Source organism: Triticum urartu, chromosome 7A, assembly GCF_056163025.1.
Source record: "Triticum urartu cultivar PI428250 chromosome 7A, HENAU_Tu73, whole genome shotgun sequence".
NCBI classification, from domain to species: Eukaryota; Viridiplantae; Streptophyta; class Magnoliopsida; order Poales; family Poaceae; genus Triticum; species Triticum urartu.
In genome coordinates this window covers 215,449,787-215,466,129 of record NC_141879.1, presented here as the reverse complement: position 1 = coordinate 215,466,129, position 16,343 = coordinate 215,449,787, and the positions used below count along the sequence as shown (strand labels likewise).

The following is a 16,343-nucleotide window of genomic DNA, read 5'->3' as shown; positions in this document are numbered from 1 at the left end:
ATCATCCAGTGATTAATAACACAAAAATGCAAATAGGGAAAGTGGAGGGACCAGATCCCAATATGAACAAGCGCTCGTGATTGCATCTGCTCCAGCATAGTTTCATATGTTTGCTTTTCCCTATATATATATATATATATATCCAATTGGATGTAAGGCATCATGAACTGTTATTGTTGACATTACCCTTGAAGCCTAAGTTGAAGCCTAAGTGATATATATATATTAAAGTAATTTAGAAAATGATACAAGTTCCACCGAGTTCGTATTTTCGAGCTAATTTCTTTAACCTTACATCCGAATACAGCAAATGATATGGCGTTGGAAAGCTTGAACAAATGCGAAACTTTTTTGTATATATTGTTTCTCCCGATTTCTTATGATTTTAAGTCAATTTTGAAAATGCTAAAAACGTATTTTCCCCCTAATATCTACAAACTTTATCGGAATGTGGCAAATCATATACCGCTGAAAAGCTATGGAAAATGCGAAACTTTTTCATGTTGATGGGTTTCTCTGATTCCTAGCCGTTTTCATGTAATTTCGAAAACGGCGAGATCATTCGTTCTGCCATTATCGTGAAACAGATTCTTCAAAAATGCACCGCGTGAAGAACCTGAACTTCTCGACATGTGTACCTGAACTTCACTCTGTTTTTCACATGATTTTTTTGCTCGTAGCTCTCCACCCACTCACCGGAATTGAACAAGTGATATACCGACGGAAAGCTGCTGTAAACACGCAACTTCCCCGTGTTGATCGTTTTTTCATACTCGCGACAATTTTAAAAGTTTTTCATCTCAAATTCATTCACTATAGTAGTCGAACTTCTTACTGTTTTCACGTTGAACTTCTGTGATGTATTTTCATTTGTAATTTTCTATCCATTCGTTAGTGTTACACAAATGATACTCCTTTTGTACAAACCCCATTCATAATAATTTTTTTAACTTTCTCCGACCGAGGAGTTGAACTTATAACAACAAAACTTTTAGTATTTGCTTTTTGTTCTTTTTTTAATACAAAATGCACATCGTGTAGTACGTGAACTTCTTGCAGTTATCAATTGAACTTCTCTTGGTTACGTGAAAATATCTGAGTTTTTTATAAATATTTATCTAAATTTCTTAATCCATTTTTATGAATTTCGAAGCGCTCTATTTTTTAAAAGTTGAACTTCTTGTTATTTTATTTTTGAACTTCTTGTTTTCACTCTTTAATAACGAGGAAAATCTGAGTTTTCTATAATCATCGAACTTCTCTATCTTTTTAATATGGACTTCCTGGTTTTACTTAATAATATTTTTATGAATTTTGAAGCGCTCTATTTTTAAAAGTTAACCTTCTTGTTGTTATTTTTTTGAACTTCTTGTTTCCACTCTTTAATAATGAGGGAAATCTGAGTTTTCTATAATCATCGAACTTCTTCATCTTTTTAATATGGACTTCCTGGTTTTATTTTCTTAATCTTTATAATTTGAATATTTTATTTTCTTTTTGAAATCAAATTGCTCCCAAATAATAATTGAACTTCTTTGTGTATTGAGAGAATTATTTTAAAATGCAAAAAAGCAAAAAAAAAATCGAACATGGAAATACAAGGTGAACATATCTCGCAATAATTTTTTAACTTCCCCGGACAGAGTATGTGAACTTCTTGAAACAAACCTTTTAAGCTTTTAGTTTTCTATTCTTATATTCTTATCTCAAACGCATTCCGTGTAGTAGTTGAACTTCCCGCTGTTTTCACCTTGAACTTGTGTCACGTATTTTTGTTCAACCTCTCTCACAAGAATTTTTAAACTTTATCGGGCCGAGCACTTGAACTTCTAACAACAAACCTTTAGCCTTTGCTTTTTCATTAAATTTTTTCATACAAAATGCACACCGTGTAGTATGTGAACTTCTGGCAGTTATCAACCTGAACTTCTCTCGGTTACGTGAAAATATCTGAGTTTTTAATGAATATTAATGTGAATTTCTTAATCCTTTTTTTATGAATTCTGAAGCGATCTATTTTTAAAAGTTGAACTGCTTGTTATTTTATTTTTGAACTTCTTGTTTCCATTCTTTAATAATGAGGGAAATCTGAGTTTTCTATAATCATCGAACTTCTCCATGTTTTTAATATGGACTTCCTGGTTTTTTCTTAAACCTTTTTATGAAATTTTGGAGCGCTCTATTTTTAAAAGTTGAACTTATTGTTATTTAATTTTTAAACTTCTTGTTTCCATTCTTTAATAAAGAGGAAAATCTGAGTTTTCTATAATCATCGAACTTCTCCATCTTTTTAATTTGGAGTTCCTGGTTTTATTTCTTTTAGTAATGGAAAAAAATCCTACTTTATGATAGACATCGAGATGCTCCATTTTTAAATTTGAACTTCTAGGTTTATTTTAACAGAGAAGATATTTTTATAAAAAAATTTGAGATGCTTTTTTTAATGACCTTTAGGTTTGTAACAAGCATTGAACTTCTTCGTCTTTTTAATTTGAACCAATAGGCTTTTTCTAGAAATGAGGAATGCTTTCTTATAATTTTTAAAATGATCATTTTTTAATTTGAACTTTAATGTAATGGTATAGGAAAACGGGGAATGCTTTTTTATAATTTTTGAAATGATCATTTTTTAGTTTGAACTTCAATGTAATAGTATTACACAAAGAACAACTAAAAAAGCTCCAACTATTCCATGGCACTAGCACACGAGCAAACATTTTTTCAGCCTACTACTAGTTTTTCATTTGACTTGCTATGAACATTTTGTTCGACCTGCACATAGCGCAATCTAGGAGGAGCTATACAACAATGTTGTGTCGGCACGACACAGAAGCGCACACAGAGGACTTGATGATGCATCTTTTATGCCACTCTGGGCAGCGTTATTTGTGCTGTAATAAACGTCGAGTTTCCCCGTTATTTAAATTTGAACTTCTAGTTTATTTAAGAAACGAGGAAAATCCTTTTTCTTTAAAACTGCTGTGAATTATTCTACCTTGTTTTAATTTGACCTTCTTTGTTTTTTTGTAAATCAAAAAATAATTTTTTAGTACAAAGATAAATCATGTGTGTTTTCTTAATTTGAATTTAGGTTAATTGTTTATAAACTAAAATATTTTTGGATCGGTGCACTGACTTTTTCACAATGATTGATTTTGCCGACAGGATTTAGTAAAGTGTATATTTGTTTATAACTACAACAGAGGCTTTTTTTAACATGTACTTTCTGGAACGATTTTCTGTACATATAAAGATCTGAAGTGTTGATTTTCTCTATTTTCTTTAGCTGAGCTCTTGTGATGTGAGCACAAAGATGGAAACTGAAGAACATGCAGCTCTGTTCTTGGAGCATTCTCTGCACTTTGCTTTCCTCTCAACACACCAGTTGCCTTCTCTGCACTTTTCTTTTCTCTCAACGCACCATTTCTTTCTCAAAGAGTAGTTCTCAGAAAGCATCAGCCAGCACATACACACTGCTACATTCCCCAGCCTTTTTTTAGCCCCTAGAAGTGTTCAAAGAGAAAATAGATGTAGCCTGAAAATGACCAGGCGCACAAAAAAGTTCAGGGAGAATTAATAGCTATGGCCTGAAGACATAATCTCAAACACATGTAGATGAAAGTTTAGAGAAAAATACCATCGTTATAATTGTTTCTCTGAACTGAATGCCATTTCTTTTTATCTTTCACCAATGAAGATCGACTGTCACACATTCATCTCCTCAGTCCTCACGAGTAAAGTAAAAACAGGGTATGTACAAATGTTCATCCCAAATGAACACCGGTCATGAAATTTTCTGCACCATAAACATTGCAAAGCTCATTTCTTTTAACTGTTAAGAACTGATGATTTTCTTTTGTCAATGAACTCTTCTAACATACGTACTAGAACTTCTAAAAATTCAACATTTTTTTGTAATGGATATAATGAACTCCTTAATTTCAGACATGAAAATTATAGAATTTTGTTTATAGGCAATCAAACTGACGTACAGAGGAGACAAGAAGGTTCACGGAGAGAGACGGCGTCGTTGCAGCCAAAGACGGTGTAGGCGGTTGGCCTCGTCGGACGACATCGTTGCAGCCGAAGACGGTGTAGGCGGTTGGCCTCGTCGGCGATGCGTTGGAGGAAGGGAGTGCCGTCGCCGATAGCGGGAGATAAGGCCCGTGGAGGCACAGGGTCTCGCGGCCGCCAGCTCGAACAATAGTGCGTGTAAAAAGGATAAAACTGCAAAATTCAGTACACTTTCTATAGAACATCAAAACAACAACATTCAGTTCATATTCACAGAGGACTGTTTGTAGCATCTAGATTCAACGGAGAAGCATTATGCTAGAATAAGGTGGACTGCATATATTCTTCTTTTTGAACTTTTGCAACAAGTTAGAACTCTCAACTCTGTATGTATGCAGGTCGTGGGGAGGTGAGCGGCGGCAGTGTACGCGGGCATGAACATTGTTACTTCCCAAAATCACAAACGTGCTACCTGCAAAAAAATCACAAACGTGCTTCAAATGGATGGGATGGAAGTGTTGTGCTCACCCTCACCTTGGCTGCTCTGGACTGCTACTCGCGATGGCCCCGACCTCCCTGACGCTGCGTGGCTGGACTGGGATGGCGTTGTGTCCCCGTCAGGGCAATCGGGAGGAGGCGGAGGTGTGGGAACCGGGACGAGGAAGAAGGGGAGCGCGGGAACTCCACCTTGGGGGATCGTGCCAGAGTGGGGAGGCGCTTGGCGGAGCCGACAAAAACTTGGATCCCCACGGATGGCCCCCAATTTTTCTGGAATAGGAGGCAGGCAGAATGAGCCGGGGCAAGTAGGCGACTAATGTGGCGTCGGTTCTCCGGGGGAACGCAGGTGGGTGTGCGCAGCGGGAGCTTCCGAGGAGAAGATGAAGGTGGGGTGATGGCGGGATTCAGGGGCGATGGGGCGGGGCGGCGACCGGAGTTGGGGGCGATGGGGGCGGGGTGGCGACCGAAGCCAGGGGAGATGGGGGCGGGGTGTCGGGTGGGGCGGCACGTGGGTCAGCGGCGGTGGGTCGTCGGCGGGAGGCTCGCCGGAGCCGGGGGCTGGAGGTGGGTTGGGGTGGAGCTGCGCTGCCGTGGGGATTTTTGGATCGGGGTGGGGGAGGTTTTCTGTTGATCTCGGGAACGCACGATAATGCTACTCTATATATTACTATATATATAGGGTCGCGCTATTCGTCATCCTGAATGAGAAATAATTATTCTTCATCCTTTGTTTATTTTGATGTCAATGCATTATATTTTTAGGTTTCGTAAATTTTGTCTTAGTTCATATATAAAATGAGAACGTAAGAAAATATATACGCATCTTAAAAACATTTTATTTTACGTAAAATTACGAACGTAAAAACATAATGTAAAACATACATAAAACATACATAATGTAAAACATATATATATATGAATAACTTATTCTGCATCCTGGGTGATGAATAATATTACTATATATATATATATATATATATATATATATATATATATATATATAGTGATACTATTCATCATCCAGGATGCAGAATAAGTTATTCTTCATCTGAGGTAATTTTACGATCATTTTGATTGATTCACTACGTAAAATTTGGCATAAGAAAATTAAAATATAGGTCATAATACAAGAAAAACTGCAGTTTATGTATATTTTGCACTATGTTTTTACGTTTGTAATTTTACATAACATAAAATATTTTTTACGATGGTTATATATTTTCTTACCGTCTGTTTTTACGTCGGAAATAAGACAAAACTTACGGAACGTAAAATTACGGTGTATTGATGATAAAATAGAGGGGAGTTAAGAATAACTATTCCTCACCCAGGGTGACGAATAGCGCGACCCTATATATAGTGATATATATATATATAGTGTTACTATTCATCACCCAGGGTGCAGAATAAGTTATTCTTCACCCGAGGTAATCTTACGATCATTTCATAATTAAATTACGTTTCGAATTCAAATAGTTACATTTCTATTGATTCACTACGTAAAATTTGACATAAGAAAATAAAAATATAGGTCATAAGACAAGAAAATTTACAGTTTATGTGTATTTTAGACTATGTTTTTACGTTTGTAATTTTATATAACATAAAATATTTTTTATAACGATTATATATTTTTTCTTACGGTCTCTTTTTGCGTCGGAAGTAAGACAAAACTTACAGAATGTAAAATTACGGTGCATTGATGGTAAAATAGAGGGGGATGAAGAATAACTATTCCTCACCCAGGATGACGAATAGCGCGACCATAAAAAAGTGTTATCAAAATAACGGTGCGGCCCACAAAGAGTGGCAGCGAGCGTTTTTTCGTGTTTTTTTCTAAACCATTCGTCGGAATGAGGCAAATGATACACCGTTGGATAGATATCGTCGAGGCGCATCTTTTTCATAACTATTGTTTTCCCTAATGCATTACGGTTTAAGAGCAGTTTCAAATTTACTAAATTGCGGAATTATGTTTTTCAAAAAAAATAAAATTCGGTACTGTTTTCGCTCTAGTTTTTTAACCGTTTGTCAAAACGAGGTGTGTAATATACCGCTGAAAAGCTATGGACGAGGCACAACTTTCATATGTTGAAATGTTTTTGAGATTCGTCACGGTTTTAAGTTAATTTTAAAAATCGTACGATGGACGATGAGTGACAGCGGCCGTTTTTCCCGAAATTTTTACAAATCGGTTGTCGAAATGATTCAAATGATATGCCGTTGGAAAGATATCGACGGGACACAACTTTTTCATGTAGAACACTCTCTCTAATTCCTTATGGTTTAAGAGCAGTTTTAAATTTACCGAAATGCGGACACTATTTTTCGCGACATCCAAATCGAACGAGTGAACTTCATCCGACAGAAAACCGCACTGTTTCGGTCGAAAACCGCACTGCATCAGACGGTCAAGTGAACTTCATGATTTCTTTTGTCAAATGTAAATTTTTCTCTAACGAGTTTTTGCTGTCGTTTTGTTCAATTTTTTTTGTGAACGAGAGTGGACCACAACACTTCCGGTAGTGAACCGTAACACTACCCAAAGTGGAACCTCATGAGTTCTTGTTGTCTTTTTTTCGTACTTATTAATTTTTTGCGCGCGTTGACCAAGCGAGTGGACCGTAGGGACTGAGTGAGTGAACTACATCTAATATAGAAGCGAGCTTCATTTTGAGATCTTTTTTGTTTTGTGTTTACCAAGTGGACAACAGAGGAGGTTTATAGCATACAGAATCTACACTCTCCACCAGCCAAATCACGGTAATGAACTGCAGTTTTTACAATGAACTAATGAAGTGCACTCTTCAACAACAACAAAATTGAGTAATGGGGCATCCAATAGAACTGCATCACTTCATCTTTTTTCCTGCAAAAACGAGTAAAATGAACCTTAATAGCAAACCATAGCGGACTTCATTTGCACTTTTTTCTCTTCAAAAATCACAAAGTCAGTAAAGTGCACAAGAGCACTAGTCAGTGAAGTGCACAAGAGCACTGCTGGACAGCATGGCTCTCGAAAATGAACCACATCTGAAGACAATGCGCACTGCAGATGTTCAAATCAGAGTGAATTTTTTCACATGTAAAATAAATGCAACCTGTGACATCAAGGCAAGGCAAGCGAACAACAGAGACAAGACAAGTGTTCTGCAAGGAAAAAGATAGTATTTATCAACAAATTACAAAATAATTGCAGGGATGATATTAGTGCAGCACTACAAAGTTTGATATAACAAACGGCATCTATTTTTTAACTAGCGAATCACACTAGCTGGCAATTCACACGTACACCGCCAATGAGCTGCATGGTGTCGCCATCTATACTGCATCTCGTCAAACACAGCACGCACAGCTCGACTCGGCATGCATGCGATCTGCACACAAAATGTTGGAATTTTGCTAGTAGGCCTTTGGCCCAAAGCCCAACTAAAATTCTGAAATTCTCTTGGCCCATTCATGCACACATGTGAGTGGAGTGAGTGAGGCTAAAGTTTAGTCACACCCCAGAAGTTGAGAGAGAGTTGCACCTCTTTATAAGGTGAGCTCTTCTACCACTTGTATGAGCATGAGAAGAGGAGACCTACACGCGCGCTCCTCCTCCTCGCTCGCCTCGCCACGCCACGCCTCGTCACGACGCGCCGCGCCGCGGGTTGCGGGATTGAGCCGAGCCGAGCACAGAGCTATGCACGTTATCTATATTTTTGCTGCATGGGAAAATTAATGAGTCATTAATTAATAATTAACGGACGCGTTAATTACTGAACCGTTTCCGATTCTTTTGGATCGTGACGACTCGGACGTGGGGTTTACTCCCACGACCTACCTGGCCCGCACTATATAGTCAGGCAGACGTCTACCCTAGCCGCCACCGCTTCGTATGATTTCTCACCACCGTTCCAGATCATTGCGCCGCCAAGCAAGTCTTCTTCATCCCTCCTTCCGGCGTGCACCGTGAGAAGGGATAGCAGGCCTCCGGAACCCCGCCTCTCGTGATCCTATACGGGAGAGGGGTGATCAGGTTTTTGGGGAGCGCACTCGCGCGACTGCTGGCAGCGACGACTTCGCGAACGACGACTTCTTCCCCGACCTCGGCAACCTCGTCCTCGATGACATGGGCGACAACGTCAATGCCGGCGGTGCTGCACCCGTTGCACTGTATGTGATTCTATCCTTCCTGTTCGAGATCGTGGTAGAATTCATGCTTCTAGTATGTGCCCTAGATGTGATATGTTCATCTGCTATGCTAGTTCGCATGATTAGTTTAATCTCTGCTGCTGTGGTCATGATTTATCTTCTGTTTATTCGGATTAAATCTCGTAGTAATTTGCTCATATTTCCAACAATCCAAAAACCTGATTATAGGCAATTTACTTCGAGTGGTTTTGCTGGGCATCTGAAGCCGCCTGCCTTTAAGGGGGCGCAATATAAGAGGTGGCGCACGAGAGCAGTCTACTGGTTTCAGACCATGGGCTGCTATGATGCCACCAAGGGCAAGCCTGAGGGCGATCTTAATCCAGCACAGCTGGAAGCTTTTGAGAAGATCGATACCCTCTTTAAAGGCGCTCTTCTAAGTGTTCTTGATGACTCCATTGTGGATTCGTATATGTCGTTTGACAACGGCAAGGACATGTGGGCTGCGCTCGAGGCCAAGTTTGGTGCCTCGGACGCCGACAGTGAGTTGTACGTCATGGAGCAATTCTATGACTACAAGATGACTGATGAGCGCCCTGTTGTACAGCAGGCTCATGAGATACAGTCGCTCGCTAAAGAACTTGAGTACTTCAAGTGTGTGTTGCCGGACAAATTTGTTGCCGGAGGCATCATTGCCAAGCTTCCACCTTCGTGGAACAATTTTGCTACTTCCCTGAAACACAAGAGACAGGAGTTTTCCGTTGCGGATCTCATTGGTACTCTTGATGTTGAAGAGAAGGCGAGAGCAAAGGACACACGTGCTCGAGTTGCTGAGGGAGGTTCTAGTGCCCACATGGTACAGAAGAAGAACTCCCAGCCCAACAAGTTCAAAAACAATAAGAACAAAACTCAGGGAAAAGGCAAGTTTGATACAAAGAACAAGCCATCACATTCTACCAACTTCAAGAAGAATTCTCATAAGAAGGGGAAGGGACTTTGCCATGTCTGCGGTGATCCTAATCACTGGGCTCCGAAGTGTCCTAACCACTTTGAGGAGCGCGAACATGAGAAGAGCGGCAAGTCCGCTAATATTGTCATCGGTGATACTGATATGAAGGAATCAGGGTACGGTATTTTTCCTACCATCCTTTCAGTATTTCAATCCCCTGATTGGTTAATTGACACCGGTGCCAATGTACATGTTTGTGCTGACTCCTCCATGTTTTCTTCTTACCAGGCAACAGGGACTTCACCCGTGCTGATGGGGAACGGGTCACATGCCATCGTTCGAGGTGTTGGTACGGTCGATCTGAAGTTTACTTCGGGGAAGACTGTGCGTCTGAAGAACGTTCATCATGTGCCGTCCATCAATAAAAATCTCGTTAGCGGTTCCCGTTTATGTCGAGATGGTTTTAAGTTGGTTTTCGAATCCAATAAAGTTGTAATTTCTAAGTGTGGACAATTTGTTGGAAAAGGCTATGAGTGCGGAGGCTTGTTCCGCCTATCTTTTTCAGATATGTGCACTAAAGTTATTAATAATGTTTGCCACAATAATGAGTCTGATATTTGGCATTCACGACTCTGTCATATTAACTTTGGTTGCATGATGCGGTTAGCCAATATGAATTTAATTCCGAAAATCTCTACTGTCAAAGGTTCCAAGTGCCAAGTATGTGTGCAAGCTAAGCAACATCGCAAGTCCCATAAGACTGCAGAGGCAAGAGACTTGGCGCCACTAGAGCTTATACATTCTGATCTTTGTGAGATGAATGGCATGTTGACAAAAGGTGGAAAGAGATACTTCATGACGTTGATTGATGACTCCACTAGATATTGTTATGTGTATCTTCTGAAATCAAAAGATGAGGCTTTGACTTTCTTTAAAAACTATAAAGCTGAGGCAGAGAACCAACTTGATCGAAAAATTAAACGGCTTAGGTCCGATTGTGGTGGAGAGTATTTTTCCAATGAATTTGATCTGTTTTGTGCGGAACATGGTATAATCCATGAGAGGACGCCTCCCTACTCACCCCAGTCAAATGGGGTAGCCGAAAGAAAGAACCGAACTCTAACTGATATGGTTAACACCATGTTAGACACTTCGGGTCTATCCAAGGAATGGTGGGGGGAGGCGCTAATGACTGCGTGTCATGTCCTAAACCGAGTTCCCACAAAGCATAAGACCATGACTCCATTTGAGGAATGGGAAAGGAAAAGGTTGAAACTCTCTTGCCTACGTACTTGGGGTTGTTTGGCGAAAGTCAATACACCAATTCCCAAGAAGCGCAAGCTTGGACCAAAAACCGTGGATTGTGTTCTTCTGGGCTATGCTTTTCATAGCATCGGGTATAGATTTTTGATAATAAAATTTGAGGTATCCGACATGCATGTTGGTACGATTATGGAATCAAATGATGCAACTTTCTTTGAGGACATATTTCCTATGAAGGATATGTCGAGTTCATCAAATCAGGAGATACCTACTCCATCTAGTGAGGAATTCACTGTAATTCCTGAACCCACCATTGCGATGGAACATGTTGAGAATCCTGTTGAGGGTAACAATGGAACTCCTATGAGGAGTAAGAGACAGAGGACTGCAAAGTCTTTTGGTGATGATTTCATTGTGTACCTTGTGGATGACACACCCAGGACTATTTCAGAAGCCTATGCATCTCCTGATGCTGACTACTGGAAGGAAGCTGTACGTAGCAAGATGGATTCCATCTTTGCTAACGGTACCTGGGAGACCACTGACCGTCCTTATGGGTGCAAATCTATAGGATGTAAGTGGGTGTTCAAGAAGAAGCTTAGACCTGATGGTACGATTGAAAAGTACAAGGCACGGCTTGTGGCCAAGGGTTATACCCAGAAAGAAGGTGAAGACTACTTTGATACTTACTCATCCGTGGCTAGACTGACCATAATTCGGGTGCTACTATCACTGGCTGCCTCACATGGTCTTCTCGTTCATCAAATGGACGTTAAGACGGCTTTCCTCAATGGAGAGTTGAAGGAGGAAATTTACATGGATCAGCAGATGGTTTTGTAGTACCTGGTCAAGAAGGAAAGGTGTGCAAGTTATTAAAGTCTTTATATGGCCTTAAACAAGCTCCTAAGGAGTGGCATGAGAAGTTCGAAAGAACATTAACTGCTGCCGGCTTTGTAGTAAACGATGGTGACAAGTGCGTGTACTATCTCTATGGTGGGGGCGAAGGAGTTATTCTTTGTCTGTATGTCCACGACATATTGATCTTTGGAACCAAACTTGATTTAATCAAGGAGGTTAAGGATTTCTTATCTCGCTGTTTTGAGATGAAGGATCTAGGAGTAGCTGATGTTATCTTAAACATCAAGCTGTTGAGAGATGAGAATGGTGGGATCACACTGCTTCAGTCTCATTATGTGGAAAAGGTCTTGAGTCGTTTTGGGTATAGCGACTGCACGCCTTCTCCAACTCCATATGATGCTAGTGTGTTGCTTCGAAAAAATCGACGGATTGCTAGAGATCAACTGAGGTATTCTCAGATTATTGGCTCGCTTATGTATTTGGCGAGTGCCACGAGGCCTGACATCTCTTTTGCTATGAGCAAGCTGAGTCGGTTTGTGTCAAAACCAGGAGATGATCATTGGCATGCGCTTGAGAGAGTTATGCGCTATTTGAAAGGCACCGCGAGCTATGGGATTCACTACACCGGGTATCCAAGGGTACTAGAGGGTTATAGTGACTCAAACTGGATATCTGATGCTGATGAGATTAAGGCCACAAGTGGTTATGTTTTTACACTTGGTGGTGGCGCTGTTTCCTGGAAGTCTTGCAAGCAGACCATCTTAACGAGGTCAACTATGGAAGCAGAACTCACAGCATTAGACACTGCCACTGTTGAAGTAGAGTGGCTTCGTGAACTCTTGAAGGACTTACCTGTGGTTGAAAAACCAATACCCCCCTGATGAACTGTGATAATCAAACTGTGATCGTCAAGATAAACAGTTCTAAGGACAATATGAAGTCCTCAAGGCATGTGAAGAGGAGACTAAAATCTGTCAGAAAATTGAGGAACTCCGGAGTTATTATGTTGGATTATATCCAAACGTCGAAAAACTTGGCAGATCCCTTCACAGAGGGTCTATCACGTAATGTGATAGATAATGCATCAATGGAGATGGGTTTGAGACCCACCGCATGAGTTGTCCATAGTGGTAAACCACTCTATGTGATAGGAGATCCCGTGAAGTAGAAATGGAAGACAAGCTGTTGGTCAGCTGGGACGAGAGTATCCCTATATTAATTATCCCACTCTGTAAAGATGCAATACTCTCCTGATCTGCATGGCAGGTTGATACTTATCTTAATGTGTTCCAAGTGGCTTATTCGGTGTAAGGACATATTTATCCCTAAGTGTTTTGGTGATTGATGACAATGCATTTGCGGACTAATCGTGTGCCATGAGTATTCCAGACAGTTCTTTGCTAGGCACAAGACGATTGGGTGCCCCTCGAAGACTGACGAAGACGGCGTCTTTTCTACGTTTCTTTTTGGTGGATTTGAGTCATAGGAAAGCTGTACTATTAAGAGGGGGTCCGCGTTGGAAAGGTTTGGGTGGAATCATCACGTACACGTCTCCTTTTATCCCCTCCTTCTTCTTTGGAGCTTCCTCCGTTTTCCTGCCTCCTGTGACTGGCTGCTGTTGTGGTTGCGGTAGTACTGCTCCTGGATCAACGGTAGTACCATAGGCATCCACGGTAGTACCGCGCGGTGGCGCGGTAGTACCGCTGGTGCCCACGGTAGTACCGCTCCCCTGGAGCCGCACTACCGCTGCCCACCAGGCTAGTGCCGCCCCTTTGCGGTAGTAGGAGCGGATGTAATATTTTACATCCGCACCTGCCGCGGTAGTACCGCTTTCGCCGTGCGATAGTACCGCGCTATGCGGTCAGGCAATAGTACCGCCCCTCGGCAGTACTACTGTGTCGGGTTTTTGCTACTTTCGTTTTTTTTGCGGAAGTAGGCACGGAAGTTTCCCTTCCCCCTGGCTGGGACTTTTGCCTTGCGGTAGTACTGCATGGGGGGCGCGGTAGTACCGCGCGTGCGGAAGTACCGCCCCCAGCTTCTGTGCGTCTGTTTCTGTGCTGGGGTCGCGGCAGTACCGTGGGTCGGTACGGTAGTACCGCACAGCCGTGCGGTAGTACCGCTTGGTTGCAAGTAGTAGTACCGCGCGGCCTTGCAGTAGTACCGCTGGCCAGGCGCGGTAGTACCGCTGGCCGCGGGCTGGTTGGTGGGTAACGGTTGGATCTTTTCCACACACTATATAAGGGGTCTCCTTCTTCCCCGTTGACTTACCTCTTCCACCATTAAAGCTCCATTATTGCTCCAAGCTCCATTTTTCGCTCGATCTCACTCCCTAGCCAACCAAACTTATTGATTTGCTCGGGAGTGGTTGAGAAGGCCCCGATCTACACTTCCACCAAGAGATATTTGATTCCCCCCTACTAATCCCTTGCGGATCTTGTTACTCTTGGGTGTTTGAGCATCCTAGACGGTTGAGGTCACCACGAAGCCATAGTCCATTGTGGTGAAGCTTCATGGTGTCGTTGGGAGCCTCCAATTGAGTTGTGGAGATTACCCCAACCTCGTTTGTAAAGGTTCGATCGCCGCCTCCAAGGGCACCAATAGTGGAATCATGGCATCTCGCATTGTGTGAGGGCATGAGGAGATTACGATGGCCCTAGTGGCTTCTTGGGGAGCATTGTGCCTCCACACCGCTCCAACGGAGACGTACTTCCTCTCAAAGGGAAGGAACTTCGGCAACACATCCTCGTCTCCACCGTCTCCACTCTTGGTTATCTCATGCCTTTACTTGTGAAGCTTATTTGTTTCATATATCTTGCTTGCTTGTGTTCCTATTCATGTTGCATCATATAGGTTGCTCATCTAGTTGCATATCTAGACAACCTACTTTGATGCAAAGTTTAAATTGCTAAAGAAAATCTAAAAATTGTTAGTTGCCTATTCACCCCCCCTCTAGTCAACCATATTGATCCTTTCAATTGGTATCAGTGCCTCGTCTCTTTATTAAGGACTTTACCGTCCAAAGAGTATGGTTGATACCGTAGACGGTGCGGAGGAACACTCCGGTGTGAATCCTATCTCGTCTACGGGCGATGGGGGAACCTCGGTCTCTCGTGAGGAGTTCAATGTGGTCTTGGAGACATTGAAAACCTCCATGACGACCGAAGTTGAGAGCATGTTTACTAAATTCTTGAGGGGCTTAAACTATCCACCGCACCGTTGAAAGTGGGTGATCCCGCCAACAAGGTGACGGATGCTATCCCCGACAAGGGGGAAGCTAGTAGTGAAAAGGCTCCTTCTTCTAGTGGTAAGAATGGCACCGGCATCTTTTCCCATGTGGAACCACCACTTGTTTATGGTGGACCGATTCCTTCCACTCACTTGAATCATGCCGGTCCTCCTCCTAAGATTGTGAAAAATGAGGACTTTGATTCTTGGGTTTACCGCTTTAAACATCATTTAAATCATGTGAACACTAACCTTTGGAGAATCATTGAAGAAGGTTTTTATCCGCATGATCCAAGCAACTTCACTCCTCGAGAAGCCGCGGATAATCAATTCAATGAGAATGCTCTCTTCATCATTCAAGATGCAATTCCACCCGAAGACCTACCTCATCTTCGTCCCTTTGCCTTGGCCAAAGATGCATGGCGTTGTGTTGTCTCTCTCTACCGGGGAAGCGCAAGCATTCAACGCTCCAATTATGAAGTGGTACAAGATGAGGCCGATGAGTTTGCAATGAAAGAAGATGAAGAACCTCGTGAGCTTTATCAGAGAGTAACCAAACTTGCGGTCTCACTACGAGATCACGGGAGCAAGGACACGGATGACAATTGGATCAAGCGCAAATTCCTCAAGGCAATGATGCCCTATCACAAGGCCATGTCCTCCGTCATTCGTCAAAGACCGGACTTCCACACTTTGACCTCAAGCGAAGTGTTGGATGAGTTTGTGGCCATGAACATTTTGGACAAGACCGCTGACAATGTGGTGCTCCATTCTCAACGGGCAAAGAAGTCTAACCTTGCATTGATGGCCAAGCTCACCGTGGAAGAAGAAGAAGAGGAAGAAGAGGAGAGCAACCCCGAAGATATGAAGTATGCATATCATGAACACATGGCACTTGCTTCAAGGCAATTTTGGAGCAAGAAAAACTCGAGGCCAAACTTTAGCAAAAGCAACTCGAGTGGCACAAGGGGCAAGCAACACGTAAGGACTTGATACAATTGCGGCAACGTGAGTCACTTCGTTGCGGAATGCCCGTATGAGAAGAGGGAAGACAATGGTGGCAAGCTCATCCGAAAGGACAAGGCCAAGTCGTTCCCCAACAAGAACAACTTCACCAAGAGACTCCTCCCAAGGCTTTGGTTGTGCAAGAAGAGTACAATGAGGATGATGACGATGATGAAGATGGTGAGTCGGTTGCCATGGCCTCCATTGCCATTGCAACAACGTCACGGGTGTCTCTCTTCGACTCACCCAACGAGAGCATCACCGCCAAGTGCCTCATGGCTAAAGCCACCAACAAGGTAACCTCCAACATCAAAACTACCATCATTAATCATCCTTCCCCGACGGATAGCATTAATGAACTTGAGGGAGCTAGTGTGGAGGCTAACGAGTTTGAGGC

At 42.2% G+C, this 16,343-nt stretch overlaps 1 long non-coding RNA gene across 2 annotated transcripts; it reads right to left on the bottom strand.

The window, feature by feature from the left end:
• Window positions 1-3,149: 3,149 nt before the first annotated feature.
• Window positions 3,150-5,123, bottom strand: LOC125522967 (uncharacterized). 2 transcript variants are annotated; one of them, XR_007290061.2, is made up of 4 exons: window positions 4,398-5,123; window positions 3,993-4,227; window positions 3,638-3,796; window positions 3,150-3,535 (listed from the first exon to the last, which is right to left on the bottom strand). It is a non-coding gene; the product is annotated as an uncharacterized LOC125522967 (long non-coding RNA). The 2 variants fall into 2 exon arrangements; XR_007290060.2 differs by having other exon boundaries at window positions 3,993-5,122.
• Between the last annotated feature and the right edge of the window lie 11,220 nt (window positions 5,124-16,343).